At 46.3% G+C, this 27391-nt stretch overlaps 1 long non-coding RNA gene across 5 annotated transcripts in view; it reads right to left on the minus strand.

Moving 5' to 3' along the window:
- The window catches only part of LOC141156559 (uncharacterized), an 810169-nt gene that overhangs the window by 772147 nt on the left and 10631 nt on the right, over nt 1-27391 (minus strand). Inside the window, exon 3 of one of the 5 annotated variants that reach the window (XR_012247668.1) lies at nt 20281-20705. The exons of the other annotated variants lie outside the window; for them this stretch is intronic. This is a non-coding gene — a long non-coding RNA (uncharacterized lncRNA). Of the gene's footprint in view, nt 1-20280; nt 20706-27391 lie in introns of those variants that run through there. 5 annotated transcript variants of the gene reach the window in all.

Raw genomic sequence — 27391 nt, forward strand, 5'->3', positions numbered from 1 at the left:
GCTGTTCTTTCTTATTTTATGTTATGCAGTCATTGCAGCGTGCACCTGTTCACACTATATGGAGGTTGTTAGGAATCCGGGTGGTGGAACCTCTGTGCTGCGGTGCAAGGAGGGACCAGAGGGGGTGTAACTAGGTATCAACTCGGACTGACCAAGGTTGCACGGCGGCTCAATCGACTCCATGAACCAGGGAAGGACCGAGCAGAGGGACCAGGTGCTACTCTGGGCCAGTCCTTGTATAAGAGCAGGTGACTCCCACGGGTCAGAAGGCATGGACTGACCGGTACAGCAGATGAGCACGGCAGGAGACTGACGGGTGATCCGGGTAGACGGACTGGCGGACACCACAGGTAACTGGCAGGAGCATCCAGTTAGGCTGGCTGGTACGCACGGCAGGTAACTGGTACGTTCTCCGGGTAGGCAGGCAAGCCTGGACCATAGACAGACTGGCGGGTTTGGACCGTAGGCAGACCCTCGGGCTGGAGAGTGTACTTGGCTGGCGGACTGGACTGGTAGGCTGGCGGACTGGACAGGCTGGCGGACTGGACAGGTAGTCAGGCTGGCGGACTGGAGAGGTAGTCAGGCTGGCGGACTGGACTGGTAGTCAGGCTGGCGGACTGGACTTGTAGTCAGGCTGGTGGACTGGACTGGTAGTCAGGCTAGCAGCGGGACCTGAGGGCTGAAGCAGAGTTTAGAACACAGAGCTAAAATCTTGCACGGGCACCTCCATTTTGGAGGAGGTGCCTTTTTATATGAGAAGTCCTCTGGCAACTGGCCGGGGACTCTTTAGGACGGCGCGTGCGTCCTAAGCACAGTGCCCGGGAAGCTGCGCGTGCCAGCAGCAGCAGGAGAGCTGGAAGACGCCGGGAGCACGGCGGTAAGAGGGACGGCGTCTCTGCCTGTCAGGGGGCAGAGACGCCGATGCTACAGTACCCCCCCCCACCTTTATGCCCCCTCTTTTTTAAGCCTGAAAGAAATTTTTTAAGGTGAAGCAGGGTGTGGATGTTCTCCCTGGGTTCCCAAATTCTCTCCTCTGGGCCAAACCCCTTCCAATCCACCAGAAAAAAGGTTTTTCCTCTTACCCTCTTGGTGGCCAGAATGTTCTCTACCTCATAGACTTCCTCAGTGGAGCCCGGAGCTGGGGAAGTACCTGGATTGTCGGAAAAAGAATTAAGAACAACTGGTTTGAGGAGAGATACGTGGATGGAGTTGGGAACCCGAAGGGGGCCGGGAGTTTTAACTTGTAGGCCACTGGATTGATTTGCTTGAGGACTTCAAATGGACCGATGAACCGTGGACCCAACTTATAGGAGGGTATTTTGAGACGAACATGTTTGGAGGAGAGCCAAACCTTGTCTCCAGGGCGGAATGGAGGCTGATCCAGACATCTCTTGTCGGCATGTCTCTTCATCTGCTTGTAGGATTGAAGAAGTGCGGATCTAGTGTCCTCCAAAATGGTGGAAAATTCGCTGATCAGAGACTCTGCGGCAGGGTTGTCCACTGAAGCGGAGACGGGAAACGGAATCCGGGGATGTTGACCGTAGACCACAAAGAATGGGGACTTGGAAGAAAATTCGCTGTCATGGTTGTTATAGGAGAACTCGGCCCATGGTAGGAACTCTACCCAATCGGTATGGTGAGCGTTGACAAAGTGCCGGGGGAAGCTGGTAAGGATCTGGTTGATACGTTCCACTTGGCCATTGGACTGTGGATGATAAGCAGAGGAGAAATACAGGGAGACATCCAGCAGCTTACACGTAGCTCTCCAGAAGCGCAAAGTAAACTGGACCCCGCGTTCAGACACGATGTGGAGGGGTAGGCCGTGGAGACGAAAGATGTGATGGATGAAGTCCTTATTCCCCCCCGAGGAAGCGGTTTAACACACCAAGCAAAACGTGCGTTGGGGATTTTCTCTTGTGGGGCTGCTATTTAGCAATGGGTAAGCGTGCAATACCATGATTTGAACAAAGATTATAGGGGTTTATGTGCTGACACGATTATTATATACTTTTTTGTATTAACAATGCATGTCTTTATAGACTTTTCCTGTATGCAGCACTTAGACAACTATCCCACTAGGGGTTAAATACTGTGGCACTTTTTTTCTCCATTGTTATTTCTATTCTTTATGATTGTTCGATCTTAATATATTTATATATGCAGCCCCACTTTTTATGCCGGGTTGTTCCTTGTTGTATGTCCCATGTCTTTAAGTGTTCAATAAAATATTTGTCTACTAATTATTGCCAAAAAAACTCCTGTGTTTTGTGGTAGCATGCATATTTGTCTTATGGAGTGGCATAAACTTCCACTTTTCCAATTTTTGGGACCTCACTTGGGGTAGAGTGGTTTTTTACAATGTACCTTATGAATATATGGTTAAATGTCTTATCGGGTGGGAGACGAGACTGGCTCCCTTGGACCTCATTCATCACTTTGGAGGGATCGATGATATGCATAGGCTCCTCCTCTTGATCGGAAGACAGGAAGGATCTCGACAAAGCGTCGGCTTTAACGTTCTTGTCCGCAGGGCGGTAATGTAGGGTAAAGTTAAAAAGAACAAAAACCACCGGGCCTGACGCGGATTGAGTCTTTGGGCATTTTGTAGATATGCCAGTTTTTTGTGGTCAGTGTAGATGACCACCGGGTGCAGAGCCCCCTCTAGCAGGTAACACCACTCCTCCAGCGCCAATTTGATGGCTAGCAGTTTTCGATCTCCAATGGAATAGTTGCGCTCGGACGAGGAGAAGAGCTTGGAGAAGAAGCCGCAGGTTACCATTCTCCCGGACGGAGATTCCTGGGTGAGCACCGCTCCGGAAGAGGAAGCATCAACCTCCAGAAAGAACTGTTTGTTGCAATCCGGACAGTGCAGCATCGGGGCAGAGGAGAAGGCTTGTTTTAATGAGAGGAAGGCCTCCTCCGCTTCGGACGTCCATTCCTTAGGATTTGCTCCCTTACGGGTGAGCGCAGAGATGGGTGCAGTCCGGGAAGAGAAATGTGGGATGAAGAGGCTTTCATAGTTAGCGAAGCTCAGCAATCGCTGAATCGCCTTCAACCCCTCTGGTTGGAGCCACTTTAAGACGGCAGAGACCTTCTCGGGATCCATCCGTAGACCAGTTTTAGAGATAATATAGCCCAGGAATGGAAGAGAGGTATGCTTGAAGAGGCATTTCTCAAATTTTGCGTTTAGGTGATTCTGCCTGAGCCTAAGCAGGACCTGACAAACATTCCTCCGGTGTGTGGGAAGATCCGGAGAGAAGACCAAGATGTCGTCCAGGTACACCACCACGCATGAATATAAGAGGTCACGGAAGATGTCGTTAACTAGTTCTTGGAAGACGGCTGGAGCATTACAGAGGCCGAAGGGCATCACATGGTATTCATAGTGGCCGTCCCAGGTATTGAATGCCGTCTTCCACTCGTCTCCTTGGCGGATCCGGACCACGAAGATCGAGCTTGGTGAAGATCTTCGCGCCTTTAAGGCGGTGGAACAGCTCAGAGATGAGCGGCAGGGGCTATTTATTTTTGATAGTAATCTGGTTGAGTTCTCTATAATCGATACAGGGGCGTAGTGAACCGTCTTTCTTTTTAACGAAGAAGAATCCAGCTCCAGCCGGGGAGGTAGATTTCTGGATGAATCCCCTAGCCAGATTTTCTTCGATGTACTCCGACATGGCCCGGGTTTCGGCCAACGACAATGGGTAGATACGCCCACGGGGTGGAGTGGCACCGGGTACCAGGTCGATAGGGCAATCATATGGCCTATGAGGTGGAAGGGTCTCTGCCTCCTTCTTGTCGAAGACATCTGCATAGGACCAGTAAGGTGCCGGTAGACCAGGTAAATTAGCCGGAGTAGACGGAGGTCAAGCCGGGCGAATCGGAACCAGGCAGGTCTCATGGCAATCCTGCCCCCAACGGAGCACCTCACCGGATTGCCAATTCAGAACGGGTTCATGTCTCTGTAGCCAGGGTAGACCTAGCAAAAGGGAGTGAGAGACTCCGGATAGCACATGGAAGGAGATCCTCTCCGAGTGCAGCATTCCCACCTGAAGGGTTACAGGCTCTGTGACGAGCTGGATGGTCACCGGAAGGAGTCTTCCATCCACGGAAGTGACTGCCAATGGTTCAGCCAGAGGTTTGGTAGGAATCTGATACTTCTCTACAAGGGACTGATAAATGAGATTCCCAGCGGCTCCGGAATCCAGGTGGGCAGTTTCAAAGAAGCGGTTCTCTCCACAGGAAATAGAAACAGAAAAAGTCAAGAACGGAGAGGATTTACTCTTGCCTAGGACGACCTCTCCGAGCGGTCCTAGACACTGTAGTTTCCTGGCTTCACCTGACAGGAACAGATCAGATGCTCCTTACTACCACAGTAGAAACAACTCCCCTCGGCTCGGCGTGTTTCTTGGCGAGACTTGGCCATCTTGGTCTGGTCGATCTGCATGGGCTCAGGCGAGCGTGCCCGGGGAGTTGCTGGTTGGGAGGCAGGTTTTTGGAAAACAGGAGCAAGACGAGGAAATCTTCTCTCCCGGGTAGTCTCCTTAGCACGTTCCAGGAAACGCATGTCAATCCGGGTAGCTAGTGACACCAGGTCAACCAAGGTGGTAGGAATGTCCCGGCCGGCCAGCTCGTCCTTGATCCGTCCGGAAAGACCCTCCCAGAAGGTGGACACTAGGGCCTCGTTGTTCCAGTCAAGCTCAGAAGCGAGGGTACGGAACTGTATGGCATACTGGCCCACGGTGAGACTCCCTTGGCGGAGACGGAGCAATAAGGAGGCAGTAGAAGTTCTTTGTCCGGGCTCATCGAAGACCCTCCGGAAGGCAGTGAGGAAAGCCGGAAGATCGGACACCAGGGGATCCCCTCTCTCCCATAGAGGGTTTAGCCATGCCAATGCTTCCCCGGTGAGGTGAGACATAATGAACGCCACCTTGGCCCGGTCGGAGGGAAACTGATGTGCACTGGTTCAGAAAACCCCGACGTAAGACGGGGTTACCCCCAAAACGAGGAGGCGCAGAGAGCCGGGGTCCAGAGCTGGATGCCGTGGCACTGGTAGGCAGAGGCGCCGCCGGAACGGGTGTCGCTCGGCTCGAGGCGGACACAGGTGGGACGATCAGCGTGTCCAGGCGAGAGTTGACAGACCGCAGGTAGGTCAGGATGGTTTCCTTTTGGGATCTCTGACGAGAAACCTCCTGGTACAGGTCAGCAAGCGAAGGAGCCTGGGGGTCACCGGGTTCCATGGCCCGTGCAAACTGTTACGGATCCGGGTGGTGGAACCTCTGTGCTGCGGTGCAAGGAGGGACCAGAGGGGCGTAACTAGGTATCAACTCACACTGACCAAGGTCGCACGGCGGCTCAATCGATGCCGTGAACCAGGGAAGGACCGAGCAGAGGGACTAGGTGCTACTCTGGGCCAGTCCTTGTATGAGAGCAGGTGACTCCCATGGGTCAGAAGGCAGGGACTGACCGGTACAGCAGATGAGCACGGCAGGCAGGCTGACTGGTGATCCGGGTAGACGGACTGGCGGACACCACAGGTAACTGGCAGGAGCCTCCGGGTAGGCTGGCTGGTAGGCACGGCAGGTAACTGGTACGTTCTCCGGGTAGGCAGGCAAGCCTGGACCATAGACAGACTGGCGGGTTTGGACTGTAGGCAGACCGTCGGGCTGGAGAGTGTACTTGGCTGGCGGACTGGTAGTCAGGCTGGCGGACTGGACTGTTTGTCAGGCTGGCGGACTGGACTGGTAGTCAGGCTAGCAGCGGGACCTGAGGGCTGAAGCAGAGTTTAGAACACCGAGCTACAACCTTGCACAGGCACCTCCATTTTGGAGGAGGTTCCTTTTATATGATAAGACCTCCGGCCATTGGCAGGGGAGTCCTTAGGACGGCGCGTGCGGCCCCTTTTAAGAGGGAGGGAGCGCGCGCCCTAAGCACAGTGCCTGGGAAGCTGCACGCGCCGGCAGCAGCAGCAGGAGAGCCGGAAGGTGCCGGGCCGGGAGCGCGGCGGTAAGGGGGACGTCGTCTCTGCCTATCAGGGGGCAGAGACGCCGATGCTACAGAGGTTCTGGTCATGTTTTTGCCTTCTTGCCTCTCCCACATAGATCTTGCCCTGGTGCCGGACTCTGCCTTGGTTGCAGTCATTTTCTATTATTACCTCTGTCACTCCATCCCAGATCTTACTCCTCTCCCTGTTCCCCTCTTGGGAGGGTCCATTTCCAAGGCCACTGTGACATATAAATCCATCTTGTGTCTCTCTCCTTCTCCTTTTATTTATTTTAAAATACAATGAGGACCGTATAATACAACAGGTATGGGATACTTTTGAAGCATTTGCTCATGATATCCTGGCTCCTGCTGTGAGGGATGTGGAGATGACTGAGGTATCACACAGGAGCTCCAGTACCTGTGGAGCATAATTCCCAGTGGCCGGCAGCCTTACTTGTTACACTCCCTCTGCTTAGAGATGATGAGCAACATGGTCCTTTCATGTATGACAGGAATACTAAATGGGGACAAATGTGGTAAACTACTTACCTATATGGCAAATCGTTACTGTGACCCCATGATAATCAGGGCACTTAGGGGCGAGGAGAGGAGAACTAGAGGGGACCCTAAACATGTTCTTTCGGAGTTTGATAATTTTTACCAATCTTTATTCCTTATACAGGCCTGTTTATTACTTCAGTTTGATGTAAAAATTCTAGATAAAGTATTGGAAATTCCTCTGCGTTCATATATTCGGCAAATTATTCATTGTGACCAAACTGACATTGTGCCAGGAAAGTCGACAACCCTCAACCTCCAGCGTTTTTATTTATTTTTCTCTAAGGAGGACACGTTATGGTCTCACTTGATGCCAATAAAGCCCTCAGCTCTATTGAATGGTCTGTTCTTTGGGCGACCAAGCGTTGGATGGGCTTTCGGCCAGTGATTACTAAATAGGAGAAGCTCCTATACGCGGACACTGTGGTGCGTATATGTTTCCCCCTGATCCAGGGCGCGCAGCAGGGATGTCCGCTGTCCCCAATGCTGTGACTGTAGTGGAGCCACTGGCCGCCCTTATCCGCTCCACCCCAGAGATTGAGGGGTTTATCCAGGCCCCAACACACAGCAAACTTAGTCTCTACGCAGACAGCACTTTCCTGTACCTGCAAGGTGCTAACGTGTCAGTACCAGCAGCGCTGAATGTGATTGATGAGTGCGGCCTCTTCTCAGGTCTAAAAATCAACTCGGATAAGTCTTTTGTCTTCCCTGTAGACCTGAAAGTCCCCTCCAGACAAGCCTCCCTCCTATCTTTGATATGGGTTTCAAAGTTCTCTTATCTAGGAGTCCAAGTATCTACATATTCAGGTGAATTCGCTACACAGCTTTGCTCTTTTGTTGATTATAAAAGCTAAGATAAGGAGATAAGAGAAGTTACTCCTGTCGGTCGCGGCTCACATCAGGTTATATCCCCAATATATGTGAACTTCAATACCTTCAATAAGCGTAACTCCATCTTTTCCTCATTCATTTTGCAGCGTCACAGAACTGGGATCCATCGCCCAGTCCTGTAATATGCTCGGGTGAGGGGGTGGCTTTATCGGACCCTAGACTGTATTATTGGGCGTATTATTATCCTTTTGCGCATTATTGGTTTGTTCAGCTTTCCTGTATATGTAGGTGGAACAGGGATGACTTCCTGAGATCCCTTGTGGCCATTGTTTGACCCTATGACCCAGAGATTAAACACCCTTTGCACATACTTTTTTGCTCCTCCAAGAGCATACATGAAAAGCTCTGGCCCGCAAGGTGATTTATATTTGGCTTGCGGCACCAGAACCGCCACCCCTATGTGGGGTCCATTACCCTGTATGGAGGACTATGTGGGGCACATTATACTGTATACTGATTGGCTCACGACTTTGTCCAAGTTTTTCATTTTGGCCCTCTGTGTGTTTGAGTTTGACATCCCTGTTCTAGAGGGCCCCTTCAATACATAACTGATTTTCATGCAGGCTATATCAATCTAGACCATGGTATGGAAACTTTTCTGTGCTCCTTTTTCTCACAATCATACCCCTCTCTGGCATAGCAGCACTCTTATTGAATTATTAGATTTGGAGTGAGGGCCTTTATGGGAAAGGGCAGGCTCGGTTTACCTGGGTCAGGTCTATGTGGCTGGTGACCCATTTCATGTTCTGAAGTGAAATCTTCTTTACCCTTCCATTTCCTACAGCTTAGACAAACTAATTCCTAGCTATTCCGAGAGAGCGGCTCAACTCTGTATCCTACATTGCACATATTACACCACAGCCAGGATGAGTAGGGTCCAGCCCCAGTTCCTGGATGTATGCCTCATGTGCCGCAAGGGCCGGGGGACGTTCCTCCACCTTCTGTGACACTGTCCAGAGATTTGAGCTTACTGCCCAAGTTGGTTAGATTCCTACATGACAGTATGGAGAAGCCTGTCGCAGAGGACCCTGTAACTTGCCTTTTGGTTCTTGACCTTGAGGAGTGCCCGGGTCACTCCAAACTGCCTGCACTCTTTTGGGGCTGGTGGAAGGGTGAGAGCGTCGATCCTCATATCTGGTGGCAGAGTTTGTGGTATGGTGGAGTGTTCGTCATTTTTTTCCTTCTTACTGTTCCTGGGTCTCACCCCCGGCCCATTCTCTGTTTCCGGGCCCCCAGTGGGAGCAGTTTATTTTTATTTTTTTATTATTAAAACTGTTTGATCCCAGGCCTTCATAATGTACAATCTCATGGCAGTGCACTTGGTATACGTGATATTTTCTTTGCACATCGGTCCCTCCTAGTTGTACATTTCAATGTTCGGTTCGGAAATGTTCATAGAATATTTAGACATTCGCCGAACATTTCCGAACACCATACTGTTCAATTGGGGGGACGGGACCAAAAAAAAAGCATATGCAACACCTTCACTCTGGCCCAAAAGCTGTCAAAACACATCAAATTAAGGGTGTAGACACCAGGAAAGTGGGTCAACTGATGCCAGAGTACAAATACTATATTTATTATTACTGTTGCAGCGACATTTATTCCGTGGTGCAAGGGATGGTTGAGGATACAGTAGGTCAGGGTACAGCTGGTTGTGCAAAAGTACTCTGGAGTGAGGGTTACCACATATTGTACGCTTGTCAGAAGAAGTGGATCTTCAGCTTCTTTTTCAAGGTTTCCATGGTAGGCGACAGTCTGATGTGTTGGGGTACAGCGTTATCACAGTAGGGGAGATGCATGGAACAAATCACAGTAGGGGAGATGCATGGAACAAATCTGCTGAGAGCCTAAATCACAGTAAGCTTCCAAGAGCTCACAACTGAGCAGATAAACCCCTGCACCGATTAATATGAAGGCGAAAGGCTTCTAATGACTGCAGGAGTGGGAGGAATCAGACGTTCTGGCTCCTCTCTGTGACGGTAAACCCATAACACCTTGCAAGCTTCAACACAATGTTCACAAGGTAGACAGCAGTGGTGGTCGGTCTCCTACACAACGAGCTAACTCCATGATGATAGACGACAACATCTGCAAGTAGTTTGTATGTTCTCCCCGTGTTTGTGGGGGTTTCCTTCAGGTTCTCCGGTTACCTCCTCAGTAAAAAAGCAGCCATACCGCAGTGTTCACAGTTCAAAAAATTAGGGACTGACACCTCCATTTGCGTGGCCAACAGTTTGGAGATGGTGGAGTTCGACCTCTTAGCTTTGTTATGTGTGGGAGGAAACAATCTTTTACGTGACCACAAATGCGGGACTGAGGGCTGGCTGTGGTGCTGATAGAGGGCGGAGTATGGTGAAACGGACAAACTGCTGGACCGTGAGTGAGGTGCAAGCACAGATGTAACGGTGGATTGAGAAACGTGGTGTGCTCAGTGAAACAAACACAGCAGGCATGTCTGCTTCTGATACAGCTGACAGGCTGTCATTCAGCCTGACTGGAGCGGGTGCAGAACTAGAAGTTCTGCGGTGGGAGACCTGCGTGACAATACTTGGCATGGTATCGGAGGAGGAGGAAGAAGCCGCTGATGCGGTTGATGGGGCAGCTGATGGTTGTTGAGGTCCGCATTTTAGCGCGGTAAGATTACCAGCGTAACACATGTTGTGTGCGCATGTCAAGGTTCATGCATGTAGTAGTCAAATTATTAGCACTTTTTCCCTCTACTGAGTTTTTTATCGCAAACTTTGCAGATAACGCGATCTGGCTCATCCTTTGCGGTCTCAAAAAAAAAAAAAAAGCCCAGACTAGGCAACCTTTGCCGCCCCTGCGAGCTGCAGACCAGCGACCGCTGCCGGTCACTGCCTCGGTTGTTGCGAAGGATGCAGTGCTCCTCGTGTTTGCATTACTTTGTGTCTGCGCCATAGGACGCAACGTAACCTTCTCGTCTTCCTCCTCCACCTCCTCAGATGAGCTACTCAGCTGCGTACCTCTGGGTTCACACCAAGTTGGATGGACAACCTCATCATCCCATGTGCTATCCCATTCCTCACCTTCAGAGTCACCCTCCTCCTCTTCTTGCCCCGACCGCACAGTAGTCGAGGGTCACGGAGCTACTCTTACTCAACTCCCCCCCCTGTATGGAGATCAATATCTGTCCCAAACAATTCTAAGTGGAGATGTAGCCTGCTTTATATTCCAATTTTGAGTTTATCAGGTCTGTGTACCCCTTTTGTGGAGAAAAATATCTGCACCAAATTAGGGCCTAAAACCACCGAAGTGGCATCAATTTCACTACAGTAGAAATTGTAGAATTAGAAAGGACACCTCTTCCCCTACAGCCAACCCAGTAGATGGAGATCTAATCAGGATTCCCCACATTTCCAAAAATTAGGGCCTAAAACCTGCAGCAGGCACACAACCCACATCACAGACGCAATTCCGCAAGATCAATGCAGCACTCTAAAAACTACAATATCGCCTACTCTGTACAGTCTGCAGTTATGGTGCAAAAGTCCTTGGAGATCCATGACTTGTTCATCTTGATGAAAGTTAGGCGGTCAACACTTTCATGGGACAGCCGGCTGCGCTTATCCGTCGGGACACGACCAGCAGCACTGAAGACACGTTCTGAGGGAATGCTGGCTGTCGGGCATGATAAAACCTCCAAGGCGTGACAGGCGAGCTCAGGCCATTGATCCATTTTTGAAGACCAAAATGTAAAAGGGTTAAAATCTTCCCTGATGGTATTCATATTGAGCTCTAGATACTCCTCCACCATCCTCTCCAGTCGTTTACCATGTGTCAAACTTGTACTCTGTTGTGCTGGTGCATGAGCTGGTCTAAAAATGTGTGAAAGGACTCAGAAATTGCTTCTGCCACTTACGCTGCTGCTGCTAATGTTTTGGCGTTGACAAACTGACGTGCTGGAGGTTGAAAGACTACAGCTGCGACGCACACTGTGTGCCTCACTCCTATCTTGGGGAAAAGCTCTATTAAGGTTGCTTAAAAGCTTGTTTCGAAACTCCAACATTAGCAGGTCCCTTTCCAGGGCGGGAAGCATCTGGCAAAATTTAGTCTTATAACGTGGATCTAACAAGAGTGGCAACCCAGTAGTCAGCATTATTTCGAATCCTAACTATACGGGAATCATGTTGCATATAGTGCATCAAGAAGGCACTTGTATGTCAGGCTCTTCCAGGTGGTCCAAAGCCAGGCTCTGTTGCTGGCTGCGTAACACTGATGCTTTTTTCCTCAGTCCCCTCCTGCAAACCACGTTCAACAGAGAGGGGATGATTATCCTCTTCATCCTCTGACAGCTACTCGCCCATCACCTCTTCCTCCTCCTCCTCCATTTGTTCCTCGGCTCTTGCACCTTCACTAACAGTATGTCTGGTGTCACCAAACCCCTCGATCGCCGGAATCCACCGTCACTTGGCATCCGCCTGTGTGACAATAGTCTGGAACTTTGAGACATTCTTATCCCTTCCGCATCCTCCTCTTCTTCTGGGACAACCACCTCGTGCTGCACACTATTCAAATTCTGCTCCAGCATGTGTATGACCGGAATAGTGATGCTGATGATGGCATCGTCAGCGCTAACTATTTTAACCCCTTTCCGACCTTGTCAGTAATAGTACGTTGCTGTGCCCTGGGACTTATGGACCAGCTATGTATTATTACGCGCGCTGCAATCGCGCCCGCACACAAGCGGGGCGATCGCCGCCGGGTGTCAGCTGATTGTCACAGCTGACACCCGGTGCTATGTGCACAGCTGACACCCGGCACATTGCGGTGGCAAGGGGGGAGGTGATCGGTATACTCGCCTCTCCTGCCGGCGTCCAGCGATGTCTGCGGCGGCTTCCGGATGTTGCCATGACAATCCGATGTCATCATGACAACATCCAGGTCACCAGGAGGCAGGACGTTCCTTTGGTCATGCGCAGTGCGCGACCAAAGTAATGTCTCCCCGGTGTGCAGCGCTGACAGGCTGCATGACAAAGAGAGCTGCTGCTCCCTATGCCATGCAGCCGATCAGGCTGCAAAAAGTGAAAGTCCCATAGTGGGACAATGTGTAAAAGTAAAAAGAAAAGTAGAAAAGTGAAAAAAAAAAAATTGTAAAAATATATAAAAGAAAAAAATAATCCCCAAAAAATAAAAATATATTGAACCCATAATATTTATTTATTATGAAAAAAAAAATAAACCAATAAAAGAACACATATTTGGCATCGCCGCGTCCGGAATGACCTGACCTATAAAACTGTCCCACTAGTTAACCCCTTTAGTGAACATAGTAAAAAAAAAAAAAAACGAAGCAAAAAACAATGCTTTGTCATCATACCGCCAAACAAAAAATGGAATAAGACGCAATCAAAAAGACGAATGTAAATAAAAATGGTACCGCTAAAAAAGTCATCTTGTCCCGCAAAAACACAAGCCACCACACAGCAACATTGTCCGAAAAATAAAAAAGTTATAGCTCTCCGAATACACTGTGTTCCAAATTATTATGCAAATAATATTTTCTCAGATTTTCCCAAATTACCTATATGAATTGCAGTCATTGTAATTTTCCAGTCAAATAACTATTAGAGTACAATTGAAAGGTTTTTGTACAAACTGCCTATGATAACAGTATATTTTTAAAAAAATAAAACACTCAAACTGCACTCAAAATGCATGTTCCAAATTATTATGCACAGCAGAGTTTTCAACCTTTTCATTTTAATAAAGAACAAAAAATGGTCATTTTTGAAATTATAAGCATTAGCAGGTTATTACAAACTGAAATCAAACAGTTTTCAACTCAAAACTTTATTCTAGGTGATGTTACATTTGCACATAGGACCCCTTGTTCGAAAGGAGCTTCTGAGCTCTCTCATTCATTGAATTTGTCAGGTTTTGGATGGTTTCTGCTTCAATTGTTTTGCATGAGGACAGAATACCCTCCCAGAGCTGTTGCTTAGATGTGAACTGCCTCCCGCCATCATAGACACTCCTTTTAATGATGCTCCAGAGGTTCTCAATGGGGTTGAGGTCAGGGGAGCATGGGGGCCACACCATAAGTTTGTCCCCTTTTATGCCCATAGCAGCCAGAGATGCAGATGTGTTATGTGCAGCATGAGACGGGGGCTATCGAAATGTGACATGGCGTCCGCTCTTGATTCCAGGCAATTTTGCGTTCAAAAAGTCACACAGTGCTCCTTCCCTTCTGAACCCTGACGTGAGCCCAAACAGTGTATTTTCCCCACATATGGGGTATTGGTGCACTCAGGAGAAATTGCACAACAGTTTTTAGGTTCCACTTTCTCCTCTTACCCTTGTGGAACTAAAAAAAATCGCTGATCAACTTTTAACCCTTATAGCGCACTAATAAAAAAAATGTTGGTTCCAAAATTGTGCTGATGTAAAGTAGACATGTGGGAAATGTTATTTATTAACTATTTTGTGAAATTTTCAACATTTTCGCCAAATTTCCAATATTTTCACAAATGAACGCAAGTGATATTGAAGAAATTTTACCACTATCATGAAGTACAATATGTCACGAAAAAACATTCTCATAATCAGCGGGATCCGTTGAAGCGTTTCAGAGTAATTACCTCCTAAAGTGACAGTGGTCAGAATTGTAAACATTGGCCTGGTCATTAACGTGCAAACCACCCTGGGGGGTAAAGGGGTTAATAATAGCCATTTCAAAACTGTGCAGAAGGGTGCAGAGGTCCTTAATCTGTTCCCACTCCGTAAAAGTGATACGCCCCACGTCCGTACTGCGTTGGCACAGGCTATACGACATGACATACTGCGTCAGGGCTCGTTGCTGCTGCCACAGTCGCTGCAACATGTGCAGAGTGGAATTCCACCGCGTTGGCACATCACTATCAACCTGTTAACTGTCATGGAGAAAGACCTCTGTATCAATGCAAGTCGATGACATGAGGGGTGCGAACGGCGGAAGTGAGCACACAGCTTCCGGACTTTCTGAAGCAGCTCATCCAGGCCGGGATAGTGGCGGAGAAATCGCTGTACCACCAGGTTGAGGACGTGAGCCATGCAAAGCACGTGTGTGGGTTCGCCTTGGCGTAGAGCCGCAAACAGGTTCGCACCGTTATCGTCCATGGCCTTCCCTGGCTCCAGGTTCAGCGGAGACGGCTATTGCTGAAACTGAGCCTGGAGAGCTGTCCACAACTCTTCAGCTGTATGACTGCGATCTTCAAGGCATATTAATTTGAAGACTGCCTGGTTGCTGTGCTGCGCAGTATGGAGGTGGTGTGAATTTGCTCTGCACTGTGGGAACGCGTGTCTCGTTAAGGCAGAGGTTGATTGCCAAGTGAAGCACAGTGGATGGTCCATGCAATTTAGCAAATGGAGTTAGGGATTTAGTCAGGATTGATGGCTAATTATCTGTCTGTATTTTTCAGCATTAAGGACTCCATCATACAATTCCATCAGGGAGGCGTCTGATTGCCTCCATCATTATTCTGCAGCAGCAAAACGACCACAAATATACAGCCAATGTCATTAAGAACTGTAAATGGCATAAAGAAGAAAAAGGAGTCCTGGAAGTGATGATATGTCCCCACAGAGCCCTGATCTCAACATCAAGTTTGTCTGGGATTACATGAAGAGACAGAAGGTTTTGCGAAAGCCTACATAGGATCTGTGGTTAGATCTCCAAGATGTTCGGAACAATCTCCCTGTCGAGTTCCTTCAAAACTGTGTAAGTGCATCCAGAAGATTTGATGCTTTGATGATGTATTGTGTTCATTCACTTTGTATTTTGTTAATTGATAAAAATAGACACTTCTACATTTTAAACCATTTTCACTGTGCAGCATTTCTCCACACCTGCCTGTCTAGTTGATTGGAGGGGTTTCGGTCCTGAGGAAAGGTCTTGGGAGCCTGCCGACAACATCGCTCTCCCCCCTCTTCCCCCCTGTGATTTTTGAGCAGTTTCTCCGTCGGGTTGGCCTAAAGAACAGTGGGGCGTCAGGGGGGTGCTGCCACAGCAGTAACTCACGTGCCTCCTCAGCGTCGTCCTACTCTCCATCGTCAGCGTTCGGCGTCTCCTCCCATCAGGGCGGCTCGCTGAGGTTCGCCTCTTGCAGCTCTCCTCTGCACAGCTGCAACAGCATGGTGTTTTCCATTTGGCCTTAGGGGGCGTGGCCGGTCTCTGCAGGAATTTAACCCTGCTTTGTCCTGCAGAGATCAGGAGTGGTACCTGGCGACTACCTGTGGCCAAGACTATCCTCGCCACCAGAGGCTCTAGTGAAAACCAGTTAGTTGCTTAGTCACGCCACTCCAGGGTCAGCCCTGCCCCAGGAGCAGTGGGTCCACACCCAGCCGTGTTACAGGAAGTTTCATCAGTTTTTATTTTAAGTACATTAAGACAACTTTTTCTGTTGAACAACTTCCTTTGTAGAGAAGCTGTCACTTGACATAAATGTGTAATTTTTTCCGTTCTCATGAATCTGCTTCATTTTGTTTTTCTTTCCTGTGCCCCTTCGTTTAGAAAATATGGCACTTTACGCCTTGTGTAAAGTAGTCTTTTTAGCCAACTCGGAGTGGTCTTTAACCCCTTACTGGCCAGCGGCATTAGCCCCGCCCATCGGTGACCTGTCACGTGATCGCGGGTTACCGATGCGTGGGCATGGCAACCCGGGGTCTGCAGCAGACCCCTGTGGTTGTCATGTCTTGCTTGCTATGAGCGCCACCTAGTGGTTGGCGCTCATAGCACATGAGCATTTCTGCTACATAGAGGCAATCTGCTCATCGCTTTTCTGATGCCGAGCCGATCAGGTAACTGCAGCTTCTGGTCTCCTGTGGAGACTATTGAAGAGGCAGAAAGTGGAAAAAAAATGTTTTTAAAAATATGAAAAAGGTAAAACAATATATAAAAGTTTAAATCGCCCCCTTTCGCCCCATTCAAAATAAAATAATAATAAAGAAAAACCACATATTTGGTATTGCTGCGTTCAGAATCGCCCATTCTATCAATATAAAAAAAAGAATTAATCCGATCGGTAAACGGCGTAACGAGAAAATTCTAGACGCCAGAATTATGTTTTTTGGTCGTCACAACATTGAAATAAAATGAAATAACGGGCGATCAGCTCGACACGCAAAAAATAAGCCCTCACTTGGCCCCAGATTCCGAAAAATGGAGACTCTACGGGTCTCGGAAAATGGGGCCATTTTTAGCGAACTTTGGATTTTTTTTTCACCACTTAAATAAAAAAGAACCTATACATGTTTGGTGTCTACAAACTCGTAATGACCTGGAGAATCATAATTGCAGGTCAGTTATAGCATTCAGTGAACGTGGTACAAAAGAAACAACCGTGGAATTGCATTTTTTGTTGCAATTTCACCACGCTTGGAATTTTTTTCCCCGTTCTCCAGTACATGATATGGTAAAACCAGTGATGGTGTTTAAAAGTACAACTTGTCCCGCAAAAAATAAACCGTCACATGGCAATATTAAACTAAAAATAAAAAGGCTATGGGTCTGGGAAGAAGGGGAGCAAAAAATGAAAATGCAAAAATGGAAAATGCTCCGGTCATTAAGGGGTTAAAAAGCCTCCCATGTAGAGGAGTTTTGTATCACTACCACTTAGCTAAAGGGAGAAGATTAATATATAAGTAAGAGGAGTGGAGTGGCCGATGGAAAAGGGAATAAAACCAATCCCAGATTCAGAAGAACAGCGGCATTTACACCAAATAAATGTCACAGATTTATGACAAGTGACAGATCCTATTTAATGTGATTGTTTCTGTGACAAAACAGACATTTTCTGATGTTCTATAACTCCTTTCCATATAAATGTATTGTGGGCTGTAGATGGCACCGTGTATGCTATCATTGTAATCTCCATTACTGGATAGAATTAGAGGAGAAAGACTAAGGCCAGAAGCTGTGACAAAAAATTATCAAAAGTGACTGCAGATTTTATTTGTATTTTTTTTAGGCAAAAGGAGTTAATAACAGCGACCACCTGACTGGGGTCTTACATCTTCAAGCAACTATTCCCAATCATCCGGGGAATCTACAAGAAGAAATGTCTTGTTTGCAGCCACTGATTTCTCTGCCTCCATTCAGTCCACAGTTGTGGATTTGTCCGGCTGAATCTTCCATGAGGCTTTTCCTCCATCACTGACTGCGAGGATCCATCACAGAACTGCCATAGATTCAGCTTATGTGCTCAGACATCACTGGGAGCCCCCCAGCAATGTATACATGACATTGCCAGAACAGACCACCCCACTGTATCCAGAGCTGATCACTCCGTACTAGGACCCTGTAATAGAAGTGGACGGCCCCCACACACAGGGAGCAGCTGTGGACGTGGTCCTGTGCCGGCTTCATTAGGGCAAGGTATATAGAGGATCTCATCTGTACCGAGAAGCCGGACGAGCAGTCCTGCAGCAGAAGTGACCGAACACTGCGAGGGTCAGTACCTAGGACCACCTCTTGGGAGGAGGAGGATGTTTTAATGAAGTATAAAAACTTAGGACACTATAGTCCTGATTGATCAATGCAATTATGCCAGAATTCTGGTGTAAATCACTTTGAAAAGTCACAATTTTTGTGCATTGTTGAGTTGATCAAAAATGTTGTGACGTTTATTGTTTTCACGTCAGTTTTGCCCAGCTTCACCAAAATGGGCAGAGTTGGGGCAAGATGGAAGTGTGGCACCACAGCTTGTCAAATTCATAGCGAACTGTGGCTTCCCTTACACCCGAAATCTTACTTCAGTCCGTGACTGGAGTAAGATTTGTGGCAAGGTGCACGCACCACTTGTCAGAAGCGCATAATTCATGCGCCACTTAATGAATCTGGACCGTCTGACTCCAGCGCGCTCCCTCATCAAGAGCAGCTTGAATATGGCCAGTCTTAATGAATCCCTGTCCTAAGTGCTTTATTAGTTAAAGAATAACCGTTGTTTTAATTTTTGTTTTGTAAATTAATATTACACATGAAAATAAGTAATTTTATAATCTTATCAGAGAAGTCGTCTTTTTCCTGCTGGATTGATCTTTCAGTCTCAATTCGCGGTAACATCTGTAAAATCTGTATTCAGTGAAGACAAACTTTCCTATTAGTGAGATAGATGACAGTTAGTGCTATTAATACTCTTTACAGAAGGAAGGGGAGGAGCTAGCGGAAGGGGGAGGAGCTAGCGGAAGGCACAGACCATCTGCTGCAAGTTCGCCTGAAACCACAGTTACTTCTCCATGGAAGATTGCAGCTGGTGTTTATACATAGAATCCTAGAACATTAGAATTGGAGGAACCTCCAGGGTCCTAGTGTCCAACCCCTGCTCAATGCAGGATTCACTAAACCATCTCAGACAAATGTCTGTCCACCCTCTGTTTGAAGACTTCCATTGAAGGAGAATTCACCGCCTCTCGTGGCAGCCTGTTCCATTGAAGAACGCACCAAATCTGCAGCGTGTGCACACAGCCTTGTTGTTCTTTTGGTCACAGGCAGGTCTTTGCACAGTCCTGAATGATCAGTACAGCACATACACGCTAAGGCTATGTGCCCACGTAGCAGATTTGATGCAGAGCGTTTTTGCCTCTCTCTGGCAGATTTACATGCAGATTTACATGCATTTTTTTCTACCAGAGAGAAGTGTTTTTTCAGCATTTTTTCAGCGTTTTTTCAAGCACTTTTCCAAGTGATTTTGAGCATAACTTGGAAAAGTGCTTGACAAGTTGGTCACACAATATAAATCCATACAACCGGCATGGATTTATATTGTGTGACCAACTTAGATGCTTTAAATGCTGCATCTATAGTAAAAAAAAAAAAAGAATTAAAAAGTTAAAAAAAAAAAAAAAAAACCTGTATACTCACCTCTCCAGTCTCCTCCCGGCGGCGTTCTCTCTCTTCAGCGTCCCGCGGTATACTGGCAGGATCTGCGGTGACGTCATTTAGTCAGTTGATGGTCACGCGACCATCACCTGACCTCTGACGTCAGCGGTCACGTGACCATCAGCTGACTAGATGACCTCACCGCAGGTCCTGCAAGTACACCGCTGGACGGCGAGGAGAGAGGATCGCCGCCGGGAGCAGACCGGAGAGGTGAGTATACAGGGTTTTTTATTTTTAACTTATTTATTTCTTTTTTTCACCGCTTGGTAGCCGGGATGAAGAGGAGTTGTATTCTCTTCTTCATCCTGGGTACCACACGCACCCCGATTACGCTGCAAATTCTCGGCCATTGAATTTAATTGAAACGCAGAAAAATCCACATATACCTGCGGGGTTGCTGCTTTTCAATGGCCGCGAATTTGCGGCGTAATCGCGGTAGAAATGGTCATGCTGCATTTTGCAACGCAATGTGAATTCGGCTCTCTAATTAGCGCATCATGTGCACAGCACATCCGAATTCACATTGCTTTGCATGGCAGACGGTTTTACAAGCGTTTTCATGGGCACATAGCCTAAGAGCGGGGAGCGGCTCTAGTGTCACCTGCTGGGATGGCACAATCACTGTCACCAGGATACAGGGGACATTATCAGAAAGGAGGAGATGACGTCTCTTCCCTCTCGCCTATCAGAGAATAAATTGCTGTATACGGGGGGCCTTATCCTCCTCTATTACACATCACTCAGTTCCTAAAGGGAATGATTTGACCATAATACAATATATTTGAGTGGGGCCAGTGCTCCAGTTTTATGTTCATAATGTTGAATGGAGATTGATCAGTTCCAGTGTGTCTGAACAGGGTCCGAGCCCACATCTCCTGAGCTCAGGCTTTACACTGAGCATCACTGTCACGGACGTCAGATTAGAAGGGCATGGAGCACGATGTGGATGGTTGCCTCCGTATCCGCCATTACCTGGACTGCTAGCTTTACCTGGACACTCTGGATCAGCTCCTCCGTCTTGTCGAGACCTCTAAGGGCCTGTTCACACAAGCAGATAAAATATCATTCTTTTCTCACTTGTCATCCATGTGCAGTCCAGATCTAATCTGGCTTTTTAACCCTTTACAGTTTCCAGGGCTACAGGATTGCAATGTATCTGTATAAAGCAGATTTTTTTCTGTACCCATAGACTTGAATGGGTGAATCTTGTCTGACGGATGAAACGAGGACATGCTGCCATTTTCTTTCTTTATTTTTTGCTCACACACAGATTCGATCAGTGACAAAAAAAAAAATTCCTCCTCTGCACTTTCCCATTGAATAGCATTGGTCTGAGTGCTGTCCATTTGTTCCACAGACAACTTTCCTACTGAAAATACATCCGTGTGAACGAGTCCTAAGAAAGACATTGTAATTGGTTATTAGATGTTGACTGAAGTTTGGCTCTGAAAATGCAGGGCTCTTAAAGACGTTCTCTAATACTTTAATGCAGATGATTTATGCATAAAATAGGTCGTCTATATCAGATGGTTGTAGGTCCGACTCTTGGCTCCCCACCAATAAGTTGTTTATAGCTCTGGCAACGGCCGGATGTAACTTGTGCACAGAGCGCACCCCAGTGGCCACTGCCTGGTGCTGCAGATCACCTCCGGTACTCCTCAATAGCTGGTCTGCACCCGGCAGCGGCCGCAGTGTACGGAGCGGTTTTGTTCCACTTTGAACATTGCCTGCATCTTGCCAGAGGTGATGGCGGCTGATCATCGGGGGGCCGATGGTTGGACCCCCACCTATCTTATATTAATGACCTATCCAGTGGAGTATAAAAGTGTTTGATAACTCCTTTTAAAATCTTGTTTCCATACCATTGTCTTATACAGCGTGTATCTGTGTTCTTGCTGTAACCAGATCGGCCTGACCTCTGATGGTTCTTCTAGGCCTCTATTACAGCTCTTACAGCTCCAGCATGCATCATTTGTGCTGGAGAGGAATATGAAGATGCAGGAGCAAATAGAAGAACAATTAGGAAAGCTTGGATTATTAGAAGAGCAAAAAATGCTCATAGTGGAGGTGAACCTATTATTATTATTTTATTTTTTTTTAACTTTCATTTTTATATTTTTTTATTTTTAGGACATTTGTTTCCTCTCTTCAGGAAATAACAGTAGATAAGATTGATTAAAGCTTCTGGAAAGGTGTTCAATAACGTCTGATCAGGTGGCTGGTTTGTAATGGTTGTCCCATCTTACCAATCCCTCTCTCCTGCGGTGAATGTGACATTGTGGAATGAATATATATATATGTATATGTGTATGTGTGAAAAGTTATTTGCCCCTTCCTGATTTCTCATTCTTTTGCATGCTTGTCATACTTAAATATTTCAGATCTCAAAACAAATTTTAATATTAGACAAAGATAACACAAGTAAACACAAAATGCAGTTTTTAAATGAAGATCCTAATTATTAAGGGAAAAAGAAATCCAAACCTACAGGGCCCTGTGTGAAAAAGTGATTGCCCTCTAAACCTAATAACTGGTTGAAGCACCCTCAGCAACAACAACTACAATCAAGTGTTTGGGATAATTGGCAATGAATCTTTTACAACACTCTGGAGGAATTTTTGCCCACTCATCTTTGCAAAATTGTTGTAATTTAGCCACATTGGAGGGTTTCCGAGCATGAACCGCTTTCTTAAGGTCAGGACTTTGACTAAACCACTGCAAAGTCTTAATTTTGTTTTCCTTAAGCCATTCAGAGGTGGACTTACTCCTGTGTTTTGGATCATTGTCCTGCTGCATAACCCAAGTGCACTTCAGCTTGAGGTCATGAACAGATGGCCGGACATTCTCTTTCAGGATTTTTTGGTTAACCAGCAGAATTCATGGTTCCATTTACCACAGCAAGTCTTCCAGGTCCTGAAGCAGCATAACAGTCCCAGACAATCACGCTACTGCCACCATATTTTACGGTTGGTATGATGTTCCTTTTTTGAAATGCAGTGTTACTTCTACGCCAGATGTAATGGGACATACACCTTCCAAAAAGTTCAACTTTTGTCTTGTCAGTCCACAGAGTATTCTCCCAAAAGTCTTGGCGATCATCAAGATGTTTTCTGCCAAAACTGACATGAGCCTTTGTTCTTATTGCTCAGCAGTGGTTTTCATCTTGGAACTCTGCTATGCGTGTCATTTTTGCCCAGTCTCTTTCTTATGGTGTAGTCATGAACACTGTCCTTAACTGAGGCAAGTGAGACCTGCAGTTCTCTGGATGTTGTTGTGGGGTCTTTTGTGACCTCTTGGATGAGTCGTTGCTGTGCTCTTGGGGTAATTTTGATCAGTCGGCCACGCCTAGGAAAGTTCACCATTGTTCCATATTTTCGCCTATTGTGGATAATGACTCCCACTGTGGTTCGCTGGAGTCCCAAATCTTTAGAAATGGCTTTAGAACTTTTTCCAGACTGATAGATCTCAATTACTTTGTTTCTCATTTGGTCCTGAATTTCTTTGGATCGCAGCATGATCTCTAGCTTTAGAGGATCTTTTGTTCTACTTCACTTTGTCAGGCATGTCCTATTTAAGTGATTTCTTGATTGAGAACACGTGTGGCAGTAAACAGGGCTGTGTGGGGCTACGGAAATTGAACTCAGCTTCCCAAAGATGTGACAAATCACAGTTAATTTATGTTTTAAGGAGGGAGGGGCATCACTTTTTTCACACAGGGCCCTGTAGGTTTGGGTTTCCTTTTCCCTTAATCATAAAAACCTTCCTTTTAAAAACTGCATTTTGTGTATACTTGTGCTATCTTTGTCTAATAGGAGTCTGCTGCTGACATTGGTATTGGGGTAATGTCCCCTAATTCTGTTAATATCCTCCATCCTGGTATGTATGGTCCCTCCTTCCTGGTATATGTGGCCCCCATCCCATCTTGGTATACGTGGCCCTCATCCCCATCCTGGAATGCATGGCACCCATTGATCCCCCATCCTGGTATTCATGGCACCCCTTTGATCTACCATCCTGGTATGCATGGCACCCCCTGATCCCCATCCTAGTTTTCATGGCACCCCTTGATCCCCCATCCTGGTATGCATGGCACCCCTTGATCCCCCATCCTGGTATGCATGGCATCCCTTGATCACCCATCCTGGTATGCATGACACCCCTTGATCCCCCATTCTGGTATGTATGGCACCCCTTGATCACACATCCTGGATATATACAGTAACAGACCAAAAGTTTGGACACACCTTCTCATTTAAAGATTTTTCTGTATTTTCAATGACTATGAAAATTGTACATTCACACTGAAGGCATCAAAACTATGAATTAACACATGTGGAATTATATACTTAACAAAAAAGTGTGAAACAACTGAAAATATGTCTTATATTATAGGTTCTTCAAAGTAGCCACCTTTTGCTTTGATGACTGCTTTGCACACTCTTGGCATTCTCTTGATGAGCTTCAAGAGGTAGTCACCGGAAATGGTTTTCACTTCACAGGTGTGCCCTGTCAGGTTTAATAAGTGGGATTTCTTGCCTTATAAATGGGGTTGGGACCATCAGTTGTGTTGTGCAGAAGTCTGGTGGATACACAGCTGATAGTCCTACTGAATAGAATTTGTACTATGGCAAGAAGAAAAGCAGAAAAACACGTCCCCAGCATGAGACACCCATTCAGGGCCAGCGTAAGGGCAGGCAGACTAGGCATCTGCCTGGGGCCTCCAGCCCGTGGCGTGCCGCTATAGGGCCCGTGAGTTCGTCCCCCCGCATCGCGCATTGAACTGTATCGGTAGCGGGGGAATGACTGTGCCTGCAGAGTGGAGCTGCTGAGACGCTCTGCAGAGCATGGAGCAGCTGGAGAACGAGGAGAGGTGAGTATTGTATGTATTTGTTTTTTATACGTGGTGACCATAATACTGCAGAACTGGGGGGCTGCATTATACTCTATGGTTGGGGCCGAATTATACTTTATCGAGGACTATGGGTTGCATTATATTATATGTACTATATGTTTGGCTGCATTATACTATAGGGAGGCTGCATTATACTCTATTAAGGACTGAGGAGAATGCATTATACTATATGAAGGACTATGGGGAGTGCATTATACACTATGAAGGACTATGGAGAGTGCATTATACTAAAGGGAGGGCTATGGGGAGTGCATTATACTTTAGGGAGGGCTATGGGGCAGTGTATTATACTATATGGAGGGCTGTGGGGCAGTGTATTATACTATACACAGGGCTATGGGAAGTGTATTATACTATATGGAGGACTATGGGGAATGTATTATACTATATTGAGGAATATGGGCCACATCATACAATATGGAGGGCTGTGGGCCACATTATACTATATGGAGGACTATTGGGAGTGCATTATACTATATGGAGGACTATGGGCCGTATATTATACTATATGGAGGACTTTGGGGAGTGCATTATACTATTTAGAGGGGTATGGGGAGTGTATTATACTATATGGAGGACTATGAAGTGCATTTTACTATATGGAGGGCTATGGGGAGTGCATTATACTATATGGAGGGCTATGGGGAGTGCATTATACTATATGGAGGGCTATGGGTAGTGTATTATACTATATGGCGGACTATGAGGTTCATTATACTATATGGAGGACTATGAGGTGCATTATACTATGTGGAGGGCTACGGGGATTGTATTATACTATTTGGAGGAATATGGGTCACATTATACAATATGGAGCTCTGTGGGGCACATTATACAATATTGAAGACTTTGGGGAGTGCGTTATACTATAGGGAGTATATTATACTATATGGAGGGCTATGAGGTGCATTATACTATATGGAGGGCTATGAGGTGCATTATACTACACTGTGTTCCAAATTATTATGCAAATAATATTTTCTCAGATTTTCCCAAATTGCCTATATGAATGGCAGTCATTGTAATTTTCCAGTCAAATAACTATTAGAGTACAATTGAAAGGTTTTTGTACAATCTGCCTATGATAACAGTATATTTTTAAAAAAATAAAACACTCAAACTGCACTCGAAATGCATGTTCCAAATTATTATGCACAGCAGAGTTTTCAACCTTTTCATTTTAATAAAGAACAAAAAAATGGTTATTTTTGAAATTATAAGCATTAGCAGGTTATTACAAACTGAAATCAAACAGTTTTCAACTCAAAACTTTATTCTAGGTGATGTTACATTTGCACATAGGACCCCTTGTTCGAAAGGAGCTTCTGAACTCTCTCATTCATTGAATTTGTCAGGTTTTGGATGGTTTCTGCTTCAATTGTTTTGCATGAGGACAGAATACCCTCCCAGAACTGTTGCTTAGATGTGAACTGCCTCCCGCCATCATAGACACTCCTTTTGATGATGCTCCAGAGGTTTTCAATGAGGTTGAGGTCAGGGGAGCATGGGGGCCACACCATAAGTTTGTCCCGTTTTATGCCCACAGCAGCCAGAGATGCAGATGTGTTATGTGCAGCATGAGACGGGGCATTATCATGCATGAAATGATCTCGATGGTCCAGATGGATGGAATGGAGGATGGCTGGTTGATGGACACCCCATGCAAACACGGCTACGGCGCCAACAAGGAGGAGACGGAGTAATGTTTTGTGCTGGAATCATGGGGAGAGAGATTGTCGGCCCTTTTAGGATCCCTGAAGGGGTAAAGATGAACTCCATAATGTATGTTGAGTTTCTCAAACAGTACTTCCTGCCATGGTTCAAGAAGAAGAGCCGTGCATTCCGCAGCAAGATCATTTTCATGCATGATAATGCCCCGTCTCATGCTGCACATAACACATCTGCATCTCTGGCTGCTGTGGGTATAAAACGGGACAAACTTATTCAATGAATGAGAGAGTTCAGAAGCTCCTTTCGAACAAGGGGTCCTATGTGCAAATATTACATCACCTAGAATAAAGTTTTGAGTTGAAAACTGTTTGAGTTCAGTTTGTAATAACCTGCTAATGCTTATAATTTCAAAAATGACCATTTTTTTGTTCTTTATTAAAATGAAAAGGTTGAAAACTCTGCTGTGCATAATAATTTGGAACATGCATTTTGAGTGCAGTTTGAGTGTTTTATTTTTTTCAAAATATACTGTTATCATAGGCAGTTTGTACAAAAACCTTTCAATTGTACTCTAATAGTTATTTGACTGGAAAATTACAATGACTGCAATTCATATAGGTAATTTGGGAAAATCTGAGAAAATATTATTTGCATAATAATTTGGAACACAGTGTATATGGAGGACTATGAGGTGCATTATACTATATGGAGAACTATGAGGTGCATTATACTATATAGAGAGATATGGGGAGTGTATTATACTATTTGGAGGAATATGGGCCACATTATACAATATGGAGGACTGTGGGGCACATTATACAATATGGAGGACTATGGGGAGTATATTATACTATATAGAGGGTTATGGGGAGTGCATTATACTATATGGAGGGCTATCGGGAGTGTATTATACTATTTGGAGGACTATGGGCCTCATTATACAATATGGGGGGCTGTGGGGCACATTATACAATATGGAGGGCTATGGGGAGTGCATTATACTATATGGAGGGCTATCGGGAGTGTATTATACTATATGGAGGACTATGGGCCTCATTATACAATATTGGGGGCTGTGGGGCACATTATAAAATATGGAGGACTATGGCATGTATTATACTAAACACGCAAAATGCTGCATATTCATCGAGTAATTGGATTGTTTATGCCAGAACAAAAATCCTTGTTCTCAGCAGCACATCGCCCGGTGGATAACATGATGCTGTATGGGGACAGGTTGATCTATTAGTGATTGTTCTGTATCCATCATTCTTCCTCAGCTGGTGTAAAGAGGTCGGGAAACAAGTGTCGAACGGCTTCAGTATTGTGGATTGCGCTCGTTTAGCGGCCTGATCTCAGCGCATGTAAATACAAGCTAAATGTTTGTGTGGTGCTGTATGTCAGCATTTGGGACCCCACTTTAAACTTTTCCCCAGGGCCCCACTTTATCTAAAATCGGCCCTGCACCCATTTAAATGGTTCCCGTCCGCTGCACAGAC

Source organism: Phyllobates terribilis, unplaced genomic scaffold, assembly GCF_046119375.1.
Source record: "Phyllobates terribilis strain yellow unplaced genomic scaffold, ASM4611937v1 Scaffold_8__6_contigs__length_399053987, whole genome shotgun sequence".
Lineage (NCBI taxonomy): Eukaryota > Metazoa > Chordata > Amphibia > Anura > Dendrobatidae > Phyllobates > Phyllobates terribilis.